Source organism: Ascaphus truei, chromosome 2 (genome assembly GCF_040206685.1).
Source record: "Ascaphus truei isolate aAscTru1 chromosome 2, aAscTru1.hap1, whole genome shotgun sequence".
Lineage (NCBI taxonomy): Eukaryota > Metazoa > Chordata > Amphibia > Anura > Ascaphidae > Ascaphus > Ascaphus truei.
Window position 1 is genome coordinate 351989187 of NC_134484.1, and position 18787 is coordinate 352007973.

Genomic DNA, 18787 nt, shown 5'->3' on the forward strand with positions numbered 1-18787 from the left:
CCTCATCAACTCCTGTAGGGCCCGGGATGCCAACACTGGCAGACCCCCCCCTGTTGGCGGCCCTGGGGGCAGGAGGTATTGTGGGTGGGTGTCGCAAGGGGGCGTATATGGTTCTGGGGAATATGGTGTGTGTGTGCGCGCGTGTGTGTATTGTGGGGGAGGGAGGGTATTTGGGAGAGAGAGCCTGGGAGAGTGCGAGAGAGAGAGCCTGGGAGAGCGCGAGAGAGAGAGCCTGGGAGAGCGCTAGAGAGAGAGCCTGGGAGAGCGCGAGAGAGCCTGGGAGAGAGAGAGAGATAGCGAGCGCCTGGGAGAGAGAGGGAGAGACAGCGAGCGCCTGGCAGAGAGAGGGAGAGACAGCGAGCACCTGGGAGAAAGAGGGAGAGACAGCGGGCGCCTGGGAGAGAGAGGGAGAGACAGCGAGCGCCTGGGAGAGGGAGAGACAGCGAGCGCCTGGGAGAGAGAGACAGCGAGCACCTGGGAGAGAGAGAGACAGCGAGCGCCTGGGAGAGAGAGAGACAGCGAGCGCCTGGGAGAGAGAGAGACAGCGAGCGCCTGGGAGAGGGAGAGACAGCGAGCGCCTGGGAGAGACAGCGAGCACCTGGGAGAGAGAGAGACAGCGAGCGCCTGGGAGAGAGAGAGACAGCGAGCGACTGGGAGAGAGAGACAGCGAGCGCCTGGAAGAGAGAGAGAGAGAGACAGCGAGCGCCTGGGAGAGAGAGAGACCGCGAGCGCCTGAGAGAGAGAGAGAGACAGCGAGCGCCTGGGAGAGAGAGAGAAAGCGAGCGCCTGGGAGAGAGAGAAAGCGAGCACCTGGGAGAGAGAGAGAGAGAGAGAGAGAGAGAAAGCGAGTGCCTGGGAGAGGGGGAGAGAGAGAGCGAGAGAGAGAGAGAGCGCGCCTGGGAGAGAGAGACAGCGAGCGCCTGGGAGAGAGAGAGACAGCGAGCGCCTGGGAGAGAGAGAGAGAAAGCGAGCGCCTGGGAGAGAGAGAGAGAAAGCGAGCGCCTGGGAGAGAGAGAGAGAAAGCGAGCACCTGGTAGAGAGAGAGAGAGAGAAAGCGAGCACCTGGGAGAGTGGGAGAGAGAGAGCGAGCGCCTGGGAGAGAGAGACAGCGAGCGCCTGGGAGAGAGAGAGAGACAGCGAGTGCCTGGGAGAGAGAGAGAGAGACAGCGAGCGCCTGCCTGGGAGAGAGAGAGAGACAGCGAGCTCCTGGGAGAAAGAGAGAGAGAGAGACAGCGAGCGCCTAGGAGAGAGAGAGAGAGACAGCGAGCGCCTGGGAGAGAGAGAGAGACAGCGAGCGCCTGGGAGAGAGACAGCGAGCGCCTGGGAGAGAGAGAGACAGCGAGCACCTGGGAGAGAGAGAGACAGCGAGCGCCTGGGAGAGAGAGAGAGAGACAGCGAGCACCTGGGAGAGAGAGACAGAGCGAGAGAGACAGCGAGCGCCTGGGAGAGAGAGAGAAAGCGAGCGCCTGGGAGAGAGAGACAGCGAGCACCTGGGAGAGAGAGAGACAGCGAACACCTGGGAGAGAGGGAGAGAGAGAGAGAGAGACAGCGAACACCTGGGAGAGAGGGAGAGAGAGAGAGAGAGAGAGAGAGACAGCGAGCGCCTGGGAGAGAGAGAGACAGCGAGCGCCTGGGAGAGAGAGAGACAGCGAGCGCCTGGGAGAGAGAGAGACAGCGAGCGCCTGGGAGAGAGAGAGACAGCGAGCGCCTGGGAGAGAGAGAGACAGCGAGCGCCTGGGAGAGAGAGAGACAGCGAGCGCCTGGGAGAGAGAGAGAGACAGCGAGCGCCTGGGAGAGAGAGAGAGAGAGAGACAGCGAGCGCCTGGGAGAGAGAGAGAGACAGCGAGCACCTGGGAGAGAGAGAGAGAGAGACAGCGAGCGCCTGGGAGAGAGAGAGAGACAGCAAGCGCCTGGGAGATAGAGAGAGAGAGAGAGACAGCGAGCGCCTGGGAGAGAGAGAGAGACAGCGTGTGCCTGGGAGAGAGAGACAGCGAGCGCCTGGGAGAGAGAGAGAGACAGCGAGCGCCTGGGAGAGAGAGAGAGAGACAGTGAGCGCCTGGGAGAGAGAGAGACAGCGAGTGCCTGGGAGAGAGAGAGACAGCGAGCGCCTGGGGGAGAGAGAGAGAGAGTCAGCGAGCGCCTGGGAGAGAGAGAGACAGTGAGCACCTGGGAGAGAGAGAGAGACAGCGAGCGCCTGGGAGAGATAGAAAGCGAGCACCTGGGAGAGAGAGAAAGCGAGCACCTGGTAGAGAGAGAAAGAGAGAGAGAGAGAAAGCGAGCGCCTGAGAGAGTGAGCGAGAGAGAGCGAGAGAGAGAGAGCGAGAGAGAGAGCGAGCGCCTGGGAGAGAGCGAGAGACAGCGAGCGCCTGGGAGAGAGAGAAAGACAGTGAGCGCCTGGGAGAGAGAGAGAGACAGCGAGCGCCTGGGAGAGAGAGAGAGAGAGACAGCGAGCGCCTGGGAGAGAGAGAGAGAGACAGCGAGTGCCTGGGAGAGAGAGAGAGAGACAGCGAGCACCTGGGAGAGAGAGACAGAGAGAGAGAGAGACAGCGAGCGCCTGGGAGAGAGAGAAAGCGAGCGCCTGGGAGAGAGAGAGAGACAGCGAGCGCCTGGGAGAGAGAGAGAGAGAGAGAGACAGCGAGTGCCTGGGAGAGAGAGAGACAGCGAGCACCTGGGAGAGAGAGACAGAGAGAGAGAGAGACAGCGAGCGCCTGGGAGAGAGAGAAAGCGAGCGCCTGGGAGAGAGAGACAGCGAGCACCTGGGAGGGAGAGAGAGACAGCGAGCACCTAGGAGACAGAGAGAGACAGCGAGCGCCTGGGAGAGAGAGAGAGAGAGAGAGACAGCGAGCGCCTGGGAGAGGGAGAGAGAGAGAGAAAGCGAGCGCCTGGGAGAGGGAGAGAGAGAGGGAGAGACAGCGAGCGCCTGGGAAAGAGAGAGACAGCGAGCGCCTGGGAGAGAGAGAGAGCGAGCGTCTGGGAGAGAGAGAGAGACAGCGAGCGCCTGGGAGAGAGAGAGAGAGCACCTGGGAGAGAGAGAGAGACAGCGAGCGCCTGGGAAAGAGAGAGAGACAGCGAACGCCTGGGAGAGAGAGAGAGACAGCGAGCGCCTGGGAGAGAGAGACAGCGAGCGCCTGGGAGAGAGAGACAGCGAGCGCCTGGGAGAGAGAGACAGCGAGCGCCTGGGAGAGAGAGAGACAGCGAGCGCCTGGGAGAGAGAGAGACAGCGAGCGCCTGGGAGAGAGAGAGACAGCGAGCGCCTGGGAGAGAGAGAGAGACAGCGAGCGCCTGGGAGAGAGAGAGAGACAGCGCCTGGGAGAGAGAGAGAGACAGCGCCTGTGAGAGAGAGAGCGCCTGGGAGAGAGAGAGAGAGAGCGCCTGGGAGAGAGAGACAGCGAGCGCCTGGGAGAGAGAGACAGCGAGCGCCTGGGAGAGAGAGAGAGACAGCGAGCGCCTGGGAGAGAGAGAGAGACAGCGAGCGCCTGGGAGAAAGAGAAACAGTGAGCGCCTGGGAGAGAGAGAGAGAGAGACAGCGAGCGCCTGGGAGAGAGAGAGAGAGACAGCGGGCGCCTGGGAGAGAGAGAGAGACAGCGAGCGCCTGGGAGAGAGAGACAGCGAGCGCCTGGGAGAGAGACAGCGAGCGCCTGGGAGAGAGAGACAGCGAGCGCCTGGGAGAGAGAGAGAGACAGCGAGCGCCTGGGAGAGAGAGAGAGACAGCGAGCGCCTGGGAGAGAGAGAGAGACAGCGAGCGCCTGGGAGAGAGAGAGAGAAACAGCGAGCACCTGGGAGAGAGAGAGAGACAGCGAGCACCTGGGAGAGAGAGAGACAGCGAGCGCCTGGGAGAGAGAGAGAGAGAGATAGCGAGCGCCTGGGAGAGAGAGAGAGAGACAGCGAGTGCCTGGGAGAGAGAGAGAAACAGCGAGCGCCTGGGAGAGAGAGAGAGAGAGACAGCGAGCGCCTGGGAGAGAGAGAGAGAGACAACGAGCGCCTGGGAGAGAGAGAAAGAGAGAGAGACAGCGAGCTCCTGGGGGAGAGAGAGAGAGAGTCAGCGAGCGCCTGGGAGAGAGAGAGACAGTGAGCGCCTGGGAGAGAGAGAGAGAGAGAGACAGCGAGCGCCTGGGAGAGAGAGAGAAAGCGAGCGCCTGGGAGAGAGAGAAAGCGAGCACCTGGGAGAGAGAGAAAGCGAGCGCCTGGGAGAGAGAGAGAGAGAGAGAAAGCGAGCACCTGGTAGAGAGAGAGAGAGAAAGAGAGAGAGAGAGAAAGCGAGCGCCTGAGAGAGTGAGCGAGAGAGAGCGAGAGAGAGAGAGAAAGACAGTGAGCGCCTGGGAGAGAGAGACAGCGAGCGCCTGGGAGAGAGAGAGAGAGACAGCGAGCGCCTGGGAGAGAGAGAGAGAGACAGCGAGTGCCTGGGAGAGAGAGAGAGAGAGACAGCGAGCACCTGGGAGAGAGAGACAGAGAGAGAGAGAGACAGCGAGCGCCTGGGAGAGAGAGAGAAAGCGAGCGCCTGGGAGAGAGAGAGAGACAGCGAGCACCTGGGAGGGAGAGAGAGACAGCGAGCACCTGGGAGACAGAGAGAGACAGCGAGCGCCTGGGAGAGAGAGAGAGAGAGACAGCGAGCGCCTGGGAGAGGGAGAGAGAGAAAGCGAGCGCCTGGGAGAGGGAGAGAGAGAGGGAGAGACAGCGAGCGCCTGGGAAAGAGAGAGACAGCGAGCGCCTGGGAGAGAGAGAGAGCGAGCGTCTGGGAGAGAGAGAGAGACAGCGAGCGCCTGGGAGAGAGAGAGAGAGAGCACCTGGGAGAGAGAGAGAGACAGCGAGCGCCTGGGAAAGAGAGAGAGACAGCGAACGCCTGGGAGAGAGAGAGAGACAGCGAGCGCCTGGGAGAGAGAGACAGCGAGCGCCTGGGAGAGAGAAACAGCGAGCGCCTGGGAGAGAGAGAGACAGCGAGCGCCTGGGAGAGAGAGAGACAGCGAGCGCCTGGGAGAGAGAGAGACAGCGAGCGCCTGGGAGAGAGAGAGACAGCGAGCTCCTGGGAGAGAGAGAGAGACAGCGCCTGGGAGAGAGAGAGAGACAGCGCCTGTGAGAGAGAGAGCGCCTGGGAGAGAGAGAGAGAGAGCGCCTGGGAGAGAGAGACAGCGAGCGCCTGCGAGAGAGAGACAGCGAGCGCCTGGGAGAGAGAGAGAGACAGGGAGCGCCTGGGAGAGAGAGAGAGACAGCGAGCGCCTGGGAGAAAGAGAAACAGTGAGCGCCTGGGAGAGAGAGCAGAGAGACAGCGAGCGCCTGGGAGAGAGAGAGAGACAGCGGGCGCCTGGGAGAGAGAGAGAGACAGCGAGCGCCTGGGAGAGAGAGAGAGACAGCGAGCGCCTGGGAGAGAGAGACAGCGAGCGCCTGGGAGAGAGAGAGAGACAGCGAGCGCCTGGGAGAGAGAGAGAGACAGCGAGCGCCTGGGAGAGAGAGACAGCGAGCGCCTGGGAGAGAGAGAGAGACAGCGAGCGCCTGGGAGAGAGAGAGAGAAACAGTGAGCACCTGGGAGAGAGAGAGAGACAGCGAGCACCTGGGAGAGAGAGAGACAGCGAGCGCTTGGGAGAGAGAGAGACAGCGAGCACCTGGGAGAGAGAGAAAGCGAGCGCCTGGGAGAGAGAGAGAGAGACAGCGAGCGCCTGGGAGAGAGAGAGAGAGAGATAGCGAGCGCCTGGGAGAGAGAGAGAGACAGCGAGTGCCTGGGAGAGAGAGAGAAACAGCGAGCGCCTGGGAGAGAGAGAGAGACAGCGAGCGCCTGGGAGAGAGAGAGACAACGAGCGCCTGGGAGAGAGAGAAAGAGAGAGAGACAGCGAGCGCCTGGGAGAGAGAGAGAGACAGCGAGCGCCTGGGAGAGAGAGAGAGAGAGACAGTGAGCTCCTGGGAGAGAGAGAGAGAGAGACAGTGAGCTCCTGGGAGAGAGAGAGACAGCGAGCGCCTGGGAGAGAGAGAGACAGCGAGCGCCTGGGAGAGAGAGAGACAGCGAGCGCCTGGGAGAGAGAGAGACAACGAGCGCCTGGGAGAGAGAGAAAGAGAGAGAGACAGCGAGCGCCTGGGAGAGAGAGAGAGACAGCGAGCGCCTGGGAGAGAGAGAGAGAGAGACAGTGAGCTCCTGGGAGAGAGAGAGAGAGAGACAGTGAGCTCCTGGGAGAGAGAGAGACAGCGAGCGCCTGGGAGAGAGAGAGACAGCGAGCGCCTGGGAGAGAGAGAGACAGCGAGCGCCTGGGAGAGAGAGAGACAGCGAGCGCCTGTAGGAGAGACAGCGAGTGCCTGTACGAGAGAGAGAGACAGCGAGCGCCTGTAGGAGAGAGAGAGACAGCGAGCGCCTGTAGGAGAGAGAGAGACAGCGAGCGCCTGTAGGAGAGAGACAGCGAGCGCCTGGGAGAGAGAGAGAGACAGCGAGCGCCTGGGAGAGAGAGAGAGACAGCGAGCGCCTGGGAGAGAGAGAGAGACAGCGAGCGCCTGGGAGAGAGAGAGAGACAGCGAGCGCCTGGGAGAGAGAGAGAGAGACAGCGAGCGCCTGGGAGAGAGAGAGAGAAACAGCGAGCACCTGGGAGAGAGAGAGAGACAGCGAGCACCAGGGAGAGAGAGAGACAGCGAGCGCTTGGGAGAGAGAGAGACAGCGAGCACCTGGGAGAGAGAGAGAAAGCGAGCGCCTGGGAGAGAGAGAGAGAGACAGCGAGCGCCTGGGAGAGAGAGAGAGAGAGATAGCGAGCGCCTGGGAGAGAGAGAGAGAGAGAGACAGCGAGGGCCTGGGAGAGAGAGAGAAACAGCGAGCGCCTGGGAGAGAGAGAGAGACAGCGAGCGCCTGTGAGAGAGAGAGAGAGACAACGAGCGCCTGGGAGAGAGAGAAAGAGAGAGAGACAGCGAGCGCCTGGGAGAGAGAGAGAGACAGCGAGCGCCTGGGAGAGAGAGAGAGAGAGACAGCGAGCGCCTGGGAGAGAGAGAGAGAGAGACAGTGAGCTCCTGGGAGAGAGAGAGACAGCGAGCGCCTGGGAGAGAGAGAGACAGCGAGCGCCTGGGAGAGAGAGAGACAGCGAGCGCCTGGGAGAGAGAGAGACAGCGAGCGCCTGGGAGAGAGAGAGACAGCGAGCGCCTGTAGGAGAGACAGCGAGTGCCTGTAGGAGAGAGAGAGACAGCGAGCGCCTGTAGGAGAGAGAGAGACAGCGAGCGCCTGTAGGAGAGAGAGAGACAGCGAGCGCCTGTAGGAGAGAGAGAGACAGCGAGCGCCTGTAGGAGAGAGACAGCGAGCGCCTGTAGGAGAGAGAGAGACAGCGAGCGCCTGTAGGAGAGAGAGAGACAGCGAGCGCCTGTAGGAGAGAGCGCCAGAGAGAGAGAGAGAGCAGCTGGGAGGGAGGGAGAGAGCGAGAGAGTCCCTTTGCTTTGTACCCTTAATTTCCCATTTCCCCCCCACCCCTTACCTCCTCCTGTAGGGTCCCTCTCCACCCTCATCTCCTCCTGTAGGGTCCCTCTCCCCCCTCACCTCCACCTGTAGGGTCCCTCTCCCCCCTCACCTCCTCCTGTAGGGTCCCTCTCCCCCCTCACCTCCTCCTGTAGGGTCCCTCTCCCCCCTCACCTCCTCCTGTAGGGTCCCTCTCCCCCCTCACCTCCTCCTGTAGGGCCCCTCTTCCCCCTCACCTCCTCCTGTAGGGTCCCTCTCCCCCCTCACCTCCTCCTGTAGGGTCCCTCTCCCCCCTCACCTCCTCCTGTAGGGTCCCTCTCCCCCCTCACCTCCTCCTGTAGGGTCCCTCTCCCCCCTCACCTCCTCCTGTAGGGCCCCTCTTCCCCCTCACCTCCTCCTGTAGGGCCCGGGACGCCAAAACCAGCAGACCCCTCCTGATGACGGCCCTGGGGCAGGAGGTATTGTGGGTATGTGGGGCAAGGGGGTGTGTGTGGGGCAAGGGGGCATATATGGGTCAGGGGAATATGGTGTGTGTGTGTGCGCGTATGTGTTGTGGGGGAGATGGGAAGTGCGCGTGTGTGTATTGTGGGGGAGGGGGGTATTTGGGGGAAATGGGTAGAGTGTACAGTGGTGGATGGGAGAGAGGGGGATGAAGAGGGGGGTGGAGAGAGAGCCTGGGAGAGCGCGCGAGAGAGAGAGAGAGCCTGGGAGAGCGCGCGAGAGAGCCTGAGAGCGCGCGCCTGGGAGAGCGAGCGCCTGGGAGAGCGCGCGAGAGAGAGCCAGAGCGAGCGAGCCAGAGAGAGAGAGAGAGCGCGCACGCCTGGGAGAGAGAGAGCGCGCACGCCTGGGAGAGAGAGCACGCACGCCTGGGAGAGAGAGAGAGCGCACGCCTGGGAGAGAGAGCGCACGCCTGGGAGAGAGAGAGCGCACGCCTGGGAGAGAGAGAGAGCACGCCTGGGAGAGAGAGAGCGCACGCCTGGGAGAGAGAGAGAGCGCCTGGGAGAGAGAGAGCGCGCGCCTGGGAGAGAGAGAGAGCGCGCGCCTGGGAGAGAGAGAGAGCGCGCGTCTGGGAGAGAGAGAGAGCGCGCGCCTGGGAGTGAGAGAGTGAGCGCCTGGGAGTGAGAGAGTGAGCGCCTGGGAGAGATAGAGAGAGACAGCAAGCGCCTGGGAGAGAGCGCGCCTGGGAGAGAGCGCGAGCGCTTGGGAGAGAAAGAGAGAGCGCGCCTGGGAGAGAGCGCGAGCGCTTGGGAGAGAAAGAGAGAGAGCGCGCCTGGGAGAGTGAGTAAGCGAGCTCCTGGGAGAGTGAGACAGCGAGCGCCTAGGAGAGAGAGAGCGCGCCTGGGAGAGAGAGTGCCTGAGAGAGAGAGCGCGCCTGGGAGAGAGAGTGCGCCTGGGAGAGAGAAAGAGAGCCAGAGAGAGAGAGAGAGAGAGAAAGAGAGCCTGGGAGAGAGAGAGCGCGCGCCTGGGAGAGAGAGCGCTTGGGAGAGAGCGTGAGTAAGAGAGAGCTCGAGCGCCTGGGGGAGAGGGGAGAGAGCGTGCACCAGGGGGAGAGAGAGAGAAAGAGAGAGAGAGAGAGTGTGCCTGGGAGAGAGAGAGCACGCCTGGGAGAGAAAGAGAGAGAAAGAAAAAGAGCGGCTGGGAGAGAGATGGAGCGACTGGGGGAGAGAGAGCAAGCGCCTGGGAGAGAGATGGAGCAGCTGAGAGAGAGAGAGAGCGGCTGGGAGAGAGAGAGAGAGAGAGCGGCTGGGAGAGAGAGAGAGAGAGAGCGGCTGGGAGAGAGAGAGAGAGAGCGGCTGGGAGAGAGAGAGAGAGAGCGGCTGGGAGAGAGAGAGAGCGGCTGGGAGAGAGAGAGAGCGGCTGGGAGAGCGAGAGAGCAGCTGGGAGAGAGAGAGAGAGAGGCTGGGAGAGAGAGAGAAAGAGAGAGCGGCTGGGAGAGAGAGAGCGGCTTGGAGAGAGAGAGAGAGAGAGAGAGGGAGAGCACGCGGCTGGGAGAGAATGAGAGTAACGGTTTATAAAATAAATTCCTAGTGCGGCCAGAGTCTTGCAGTCAAACTTAATAATTGGGCCCCAAGCTATTCTAAGTTTGACGGCCTGCTCTATGCAGTGGAAAAAATATAAAAGATATTGTATAAAATTGGTAGTGTAGGACCTGCTGATAGGGTCTGCGTTGACGTGATAGCAGGCTTGAAATATTTAGGCCAAAGGACTTAACTAAATAACCCATATTTATGAGAACAACAAACAGATGGAAGAGTTCGTAATGAACTAAATAATGTCATATTGCCTATTGTGGGTCACTATCCCTGAAGCACTCAAATTGACACAAACAAATATATATGTAATGAGGTGGGTTTGGGTTTTGAGCTTGCCAAGACTGTTGTATGTCATATCAGAACTCCACTAATCTAACCATCATCTCTTCTGAAGACGACAGAAATGATGAATCCTGGCACGATGGTTCACAGCTTGCAGGACCAACCACTTGCCAACCCCAATTTAGATTGCTTTCACAATTGGCCAAATATGTTCTGCTCATTCTACATAGCACTGCTCGCTATGAAAGTATATTCAGCATGGCCACAAAAACACACTGCAGAGGTTCAACGTTCATTAGGAGTATATGCAGAACATACCAAGTATATGCATTCTGAATAACCTCTATGCTGTGATAGCCTCCCAGATCAACATATTCAAGAACATGCCACGCACAGTGCTATTGCCATCAAGTAATGCAGTAAAAAAAAAGTCTGCAACTTACAAGAGTTTAGCATCAAGAAAAGAAGCACATCATTAGCAATCTGGATTCAAGAACTTGTATTTTTTGTATTTCTACAAGCAGTGCACTTATTTGGTCCGATTGGTTATCCAAGTGGAAAAAAAAAATGGTGCTGCTTGTGCCTTACGTTATTTATCATTCCCATTCACACTGTATTTTGTGCCCATTTTACGGTTAATAAAAGTTGTTGGTATTCAGAGTATTTAGCATCTTGACAATTATTGCAAGGAACTGATCTTGTGATCACACAGCTAGAATGAAAATATCTTGAATATCTTTATTCACAAGAAACAGGCCCTTAGATTGAATAAAACTGGTTTCATGGAACACCAATGACTTTAGTATTTATTCGCACTGGCCTCATTCTTGTTGCCGGCGTCTTACATCTAGCAGACAATAAAGATCTGTTAAAAAGGTAGTAACACTGAATATAAATTGTGCCCTTTAGTATTTGACGGGATTGCTGTTTTAACAACCAGAGCGAGAAGCATGTTTTACTTCATATACGCATGTGTACCTTTTTTCATCTGCGAAATGTTGGGAGGATATTTTGTAATAATTTACTTGAACTAATAGGACAAATGGGGCAGAAGTTATTTTGAATTCCTGACCTGAACAGTTGTAATTCGTTTTCTGCCTGTAGCACAAGGAGATACAGTAACATGTGTAATCACAAGAATCAGGCACTTTGCCTAGCATTTAACTCTCCCAACTGCAAACAGTGTAATTTCCATTAGAACACTCCCTCCTCATTAATCCAATAGGCACTTCCTCATGAGGCTATTGGGGATTCCTCATATAGCATTCCCAGTGCGACAAACCACCCTTAAGACTTCTTTTTATTTTAAGACGCATCATCATTACAAGTCAAAACGGTATGTTGTGCTAGTGAGCAGCGCCCTCTGCTGGGAGTTTATTATGTTGTTTAGTGTATATTTCTCATACTGCTGATCCACAGGCAAAGAAGTACAATTTATTATGAAGATTTGGGAGCAAAATTAGGAATATCACTTGCACTCATGTGAGGGATCTTTTTTTAAAACAGATACATAACTTTTTTCAGCTAATTAATTAGAGAGTCTCCCTGGTCTGTGGGGAGGGTGGGTCATTACGTACAGAACTATTACAAACAAATAAATACCAAACAAAATATTTTATTCTCAAATTATGTTTTCCCATTGTTATAATTGTTGAGTTTAAACACGCCTCACTAGTGGAGGTATCCGACAGAATATTTCAATATTACAACTGTTGCTAATACTCAGTGATAAAATCTACCTCCAAATGCGCTCATATTTCTATCCATAAAAAGGAACTACAGTATGGTACCAAGATTTGTGGAAAGTGTTTTGAATGTTTTGGGGGAAGTTAAGCAGTGAATTGACAGGATGATGAAACATGTTTTCACAAAATAAAATTGGAACCTTAAACAGCTGCATGAATAAAACCAACATTTTATTTCTGAAATAAAGTGGGCATGAAAACGCGTTAAAGAAGTTAAGATTCTAACCATTTTGGATTGATAGTTTAGCACTGCTTAATTTTTTTTTATGTCCTATTGATATCTTTTCATTTTTACCAGTTTATACAATGCACACATTTGTTTACTCAAATAGTTTTTGTGAAAGGGAAAATTAAAGAATATATATCAGAAATATATGCTTATTACCTATAATCAGAAAAAGCAAGAAAAGGCAGAGCACTGCCAAAAAACAGAACTCCGACTGCAATCTCTTTTCCTCATCTTCTTGGACTTCCAGTCCATCAAATCGTCAAACTTCGCTTGAACACTTGGTGTCTTTCCCACTGTTGGATTGTTTCTTTGGCTTCCAACGAAACTTGTGGATCCGATTCTCCTTGTTTTCATCTCATGGTAAAGATCGGTGAGAATTGCAACTGTTCAAGGCCAGTGTTGAATTTCGTTGCATCTCCTTTCCAATCCTCGAACCTTCATGGTTCTTTTTACCACTGTCTTTTCTCAAGATCATTTTCTACTACTATCTACTAGTAATTTTTCATTTCCCCTTCATAAGCAATTACATGGTACTCTGAAGATCAAGTACAGAGGCTTGCTACCACTTTATAAAATTGTGGCCACAACGTGTAGTCGTGATTGAAGAAAAGACAGGTGCCAAAGTCCTTGTAACTTATGCACTCACCCAGTATCTCATCAAGTATTAGCGCTAGCTTCTCACGCTTTTCTTGTTCCTTTTCTCTGGCTTTCTGTGCTGTTAACTCGGCCTGCCAATGTCGCTTGAGTTCCTTGAAGCACCGCTTTTCCATGATGCAGTTAGCTTCCTCAACTCTACAGAGAACTTCTTGCTCCATCTCATCTTTCCATTTCTCCAATTCTTCTTTAACTTGCTTGGTAACGGTTTCTTCTACGCATCGTGTGGTCTCATTCTTTGAGTTTCTTGGCTCCATTTCCTCTCTGAATGAGAAGAGTGAGCTGCTAGTTCTTGGGGATTTCAACTTCAATTGGCTTGACCCTAAAAACCACAAAATCCAGATACAAATCAAATCGCTTAACCTAACGCAACTCATTTCCAACCCACACGAACAAATCTGAAATCGCACAACCATTCCTTGCTAGACTGGATTCTCTCCTCAAATCCCAGCAGAATCCAATCCTCTGGCATCCTTCCGGACATTTTCAGTGACCATGCAATAGTGTAAAATTAAACCGCCCCATTCAAGCCCTAAAGTTCTCCTCACTAGAACATTTAGAAACTTTAACCCACAACCGTTTCTGGCTGACCTTACCAACTGCCCTTGGCACAGAATCGATTTAATTCCTGACCCCGATTCTGCGCTCGACTATTTTCAGTCCGAGTTCTTAAAACTCTGTGATACCCATGCTCCACTACGCAGAATAAGGGTACGGGGTGCCCACCTTCCATGGGTTACACCAGACCTTATAGCACTCTACCAGTTCAGGGATGCCTTGTGGAAAAGCTACAAAGTAACTGGCACTACCAAGGATCTCAATCACTACAGATGCCTGCGGAACATGTGCACAAGGCAAACAAGGCATGCAAAAGCAAAATATTACTCTGACAATCTCCTCCAGAATACATCAAACCCAGCTAACTTCTGGAAGGTTATCAACAACATATTTCAGCCTTCTAACCATCAACAGCCAAGTAATATCACTAACGGGGCTATTACTCTGACAAACCCCACTGACATTGCAAATGCATTCAATGATTACTTTGTGGGGTGTGCTACTAACTTATTAGCGAAACGCAACCCAAACCACAAACCTGAATCTCATCCTGGTAGTACCCATATAGTCCCACCCCCTCCCAATACTGCCCACAATTTTCAATTTGGCCCAGTATCCGAAGAGGAGATTACACAAGCGCTCCTCAAACTAAAACTAAGCAGCCAATGTGGACCTGACTTACTATAATCTAGGTTCCTAAGACTTGGTGCCCCAGCCATTGCCAAACCAATTGCTTCCATAGTCAACTCTATCCTGTCTGCAGGCCATATCCCTAAGACCTGGAAAACTGCCAGAGTTGTCCCAATCTTCAAAAGTGGGGACAAAAACACTGTCTCAAACTACAGGCCAATCTCCCTTCTCCCAATCCTATCCAAAGTCATGGAAAAATGTGTCCACTCCCAATTAAGCGATTACTATAACAAGACGAATTTCCCTAGCCAATTCCAATCTGGCTTTCGCCCCAAACACTCTACCGTAACTACCCTGCTAAAAGTTTGCAATGAAATCCAGTGTGGAATGGAACTGGGACAACTCACTGGTGCAATATTCCTAGATTTTGCAAAGGCTTTTGATACTGTTGATCATGCTATTCTGCTTAACAAACTCCAGAGCTCTGGAATAGGGCAGCATGCTTTAAACTGGTTTCGGTCCTACCTATCAGGTAGATCCCAACATATGTCCATTTCAGGCTCCAACCCCCTGGATATCACCTGTGGTGTCCCACAAGGCTCTGTTCTGGGGCCCCTACTCTTCTCAGTGTTCATCAATGATATTCCCACAGCATGCAAGGAAGCTTCCATACACATGTATGCAGATGACACAATCCTATATGCGCACAGGCATAGCCTCTCTGACCTTGAACACATACTTCAGTCTGACTTTTTGAGACTCGAAAAATGGATTTCCCACAACAAACTGTTTTTAAACACTGACATGACTGTACAATGGTATTTGGGACCAAGACTAAATTTTTAAAGATTTCAGTGACTGAGCTCCAGATCAGAACCATCGCTAACACCACCCTAACTCCTGTTACTAGTTTTAAATACTTGGGCATATGGTTTGACTCCCACTTAACATTCGGAATGCATATTGATACCCTGACATCCAAAACCTATGCCAAACTAGGTGTACTTTACAGGAACAAATCATCCCTAAGCCTGCAGGTCAGAAAGCGTATCGCACAGCAGATGCCAATGCCAATTATCGACTATGGAGACATAGTATATAACTCGGCACCTCAAACCCACCTTAGCAAACTTGACACCCTCTACAATTCAATTTGTCGTTTCGTTCGCCAATGCAACTACAACACACATCACTGCGAAATGCTCAAAGAACTAGATTGGTCATCACTCGAGTCTAGGCGCAAAGTTCACCTTTCCTGTCTTGCCTTCAAATACTTTCTGGGCAAGCTACCCATCTATCTGAACAAGCTCCTCACCCCTACTACATGCAGCACTTATCACCTGAGATCAGACTCCAAAAGACTGTTCATGGTCCCAAGGCTCAACAAAGTATCCGTCCGTTCCTCCTTCTCTTACCGTGCACCCCAAAACTGGAACAACCTACCGGAGACTCTCACATCCACCACCAGTTTAAGTTCATTCAAAACTAAGGCTGTCTCACATTTTAATCTGGTCTGTAACTGTTACATACGCCTATAATATACATCTTCTCTAACTGTTCATGCAATGTATTGTATATAATGTATACCCTGTTCATTTATGTAACTGTATTTGTAACCATGTATTATTTGTCAGATTAACTATGTCCAGGACATGCTTGAAAACGAGAGGTAACTCTCAATGTATTACTTCCTGGTAAAACATTTTATAAATAAATAAATTCTCGTCCCAGACTGAATCTGTATAACGGCCGCTTTCATGGCAAGGAACCTACTTCGGACATCGTGGGCACAATAGTACGACTGGGTTTTTATTGCACAACTCCATCCTAACGTGATTCTTGTATTCTGTGCTCTGTGTAAAGCAAATTTTACTGCTGCAACAGCATTGCAGATACGCTTATAGGAACGCAGTGTTCCAACTCTCTACTGCGATTGCGAACCTCTTGCCGAGAGATCCCAGTCCATCAGTGCCTCCTCATACTTCTGTTTCAGGTTAGCCATTATTTTGTCAGACTTGGTCTGCTTCTCATCCATGTTGGTAACAGTAGCGGTTACTGTCTCAAGATCAGTCAACGTGCACCCACTCACACTGCATAAGACGTGTTGACTTCTCCATAGATGCATACTCAAGTAAAGTTGGGAGACACCTCTGCTCAGCGTTAGCTTCTCACTCCTTTTCCAATAGGTCGCGAAGGAAATCATACTCCTGCCTGGCAGATTGGAGTGGTTGAGTCAAGGCATCTTTTGCTTGGTTAAAGGATTGATATTTCTTTTGCGCATCCTTTTCGTTTATCACCATTCCCGTGACGATTCAGCCAGTCGCTCTAGGCTGTAGCATATCTCGGCTCCTTTCTGGTGCATGTTCTCCTGACATTGCAGGCTCAAACGTTTCTGTAACTGCCGCTGTAAGTTGAGAAACCATTTTCTTTTTCTTCCTCTTCACATTGGAAGCTCCCGAGACATCAGTAATACTGGGCACACTCATTGTTAAAAGCTTCTGCATTTCTCTTATACTCACAAAGCGTTGCTTGCTGTTGCTTGGCTCGCTGGAAAAGATATTCCCCCATGTAGGAATCATCCTCCACATCATATGGCTCAAAAGGGCACTGTTTTGTATGGTCAAACTCATTGTAAAACGTATTAAAATCGGCCATTTTGAAAACCCATTTTTTTCACACCCGACGGGGTAGACTTTACTCCCAGAACTCCTTCCTTGCGTGGGTCACCATCTGTAGCAGTCTCCTCACTCTGACTATAGATGCAGACTCGCTTACCAGAGGACACATCACTTCCTTATTCAGAAGTTTGTCCTCGACTAAGTTAGTCGCGTTTGTTTTTCCCAACACAGCAATCCTGCTCCTGTTTTCTGCTTGGGTTTGTAGCCTTTACACAATTTCTTCTGCTGACCCCCAGAGGCATGGCATCCCACTTCCTACACCACCTATGGCAGGATGGCCTTGCGGTAGGGTCAGTAAGAGCCCACACAGTGTATTTTAGGTTAACAAACTTGTGTAGTTTATTTCTCCACATCAACAACAGATATGATAGGGACTCTGTCCCTTTAAGGTAAAACCAAATCAAACACAAAAGCTGTATATCAAAATATACCGCCCTTACTGTGGTGCTGGGAATCCCTCCCAGGAATCTCTAGGAAATCCCTCTGGAACGGACACCATGCAGAAAGGCAGCTCAGCTCCCTCAGCAAACAAAGAAACGCAGGTTCCTTGCAGAGAAGCCCTGTGTCCAGCCGGCTTGTTCAGTTTCATGGAGATTCTGTTCAAGGGTCTGGTTTTCCAGCAGTCCCAGCAGGACTGGAGAACCATACCAACCAGCGTCCTTACTGGTTGGGGAAAGTCTCTCAGTTCTGGCAGCTTACCGACTACCTTTTAAACACCTTAGCAATCAGGAGTTCAGACTGAATTAACCAGGTGCACCTCACTCTAGCACAGGGGTACAAACTGTTTCCCCTGCGCCCCCTGTCGGCTCTCTCTCCCCCGCGCCCCCCTGCCTACTCTCTCCCCCCTCTTACCTTGTCTCCAGTGTCAAATAACACAACAGGGTCATGTGACGTTGCGTTGCCATGGCGACATGCTGGAGACAGGTGAGAGAACTTACAGAGGCCTCACACGGTCACCCAGCATTTAATTTAAATGCTTTAGGGAAGAGCGCAGGGCCTCTGTTAGCACCCCCCGACCAACCCCGAAAATCTCACCCCCCCAGTTTGCGCCTGATATACACATATACATACATATCTTAGTCACGCAGCAGAGTCTTTTGTTTTGTCCCGGATTAAAGGCAAAAAAAATTAGGATTCGTTTTAACAGGGTTTATTTACAGGGCAAAACAAGGATACAAAAACAAAAGAACCTAACTCCACTTTGGAGCTATAACCAATACGTCTTAGTTACTCACACATTAGCAGTGGGAGAAGTAAACTCTTTCCCCACTGAGAACCCTGTACCTGCAGTCTCTCCCTGAGGCTCTCAGTGTGTGGGCTTCCAGATCAGCCCAGCAGCCCAGGGAGGTGTCTGGACTGTCTTTTATAATGCAGTCATTAATTAGTGTGCAGATGAGGGGAAAGGTACACACCCAGGAAAATGCTAGGACCTGTACACCTCCCTTCAAACACTTTCTCACTGAGTGTGTGAATGTGTGAGTGTGTGTATGTGTGAGTGTGTGTATGTGTGTGTATGTGTGTGTATGTGTGTGTATGTGTGTGTATGTGTGTATGCAGGGCCGCTGACAGATTTCACGGCCCAGGACTAGTTATGTCCGGGCCGCCCCCCCCCCCCCCACACACTCACACCCCCACACCAACGTGTCAACGGTATTGCAAGCCCCCACCCCCATTTCACACCTCAGCAGCCCCATATTCCCATGTATTTCTCTCCCCCCCCAATCTCACGCCTTCTTCCTCACTAAACCCTCACTCTCGCATGTATTTCTCTCCCCTTCGTCTCACTCTTACTCCCTCACCCCCTTTCCTCTCACCCACCCCCACCTTCCATCAATTATCCCACTCTCACTCAACCCCTCCCAACAAAATACATACCAAAAATCCCACCCCCAATACATATTAAAAATACCCCCACTCCTCCCAATACACAAAAAAAAATACATATATAAAAAGCCCCAATACATATATAAAAACAAATACATAAAAATAAAAAGCCCCAATACATATATAAAAACAAATACATAAAAATAAAAAGCCCCAATGCATATAAAAGCGCCAATGCATATAAAAAAGCTCCAATATATGTATTGGGACTTTTTTTTATAAAAATACAAATACATATAAATAAAAACCCCAATGCATATAAAAAAAAAAAAACAATGCATATATAAAAAAGCCCCAATACATATAAAAAATGACCCAATACATATTTAAAAAAAAACAATACATATAAAATATACACTTGCCTTGTGGATGGTCTTGGGGCCTGGCTCTCCATCAGCTGCCTGCAGGCATCTCCCTCACTCTGCCCCACGTCGAGCTTCCGACGTCAGCGCACACCAGGCCTCCCATGCCAGCGCGCGCCGGAAGCTAGGTCAAGCTTACTTCCAGCGCATTGACGTCAGAGGCCTGTCGCGCACCACCATTGATGGAAGCTCGGCGGGGGACAGGCATAGGAAGAGGCCTGCAGGCAGCTGATAGAGAGTCGGGCCCCAGCAGCCTCCGGGCAACCTGTACCTTCTGTCCCCCCCTGTCGGCGGCAGAGTGAGTGTGTGTAGAGAGAGATA

The 18787-nt window shown here is 52.6% G+C and overlaps 1 protein-coding gene across 2 annotated transcripts in view; it reads right to left on the bottom strand.

Annotated features, from left to right (window-relative positions):
- The window catches only part of CPVL (carboxypeptidase vitellogenic like), a 186978-nt gene that overhangs the window by 134741 nt on the left and 33450 nt on the right, over positions 1–18787 (bottom strand). The gene's annotated exons all lie outside the window — the stretch shown is intronic.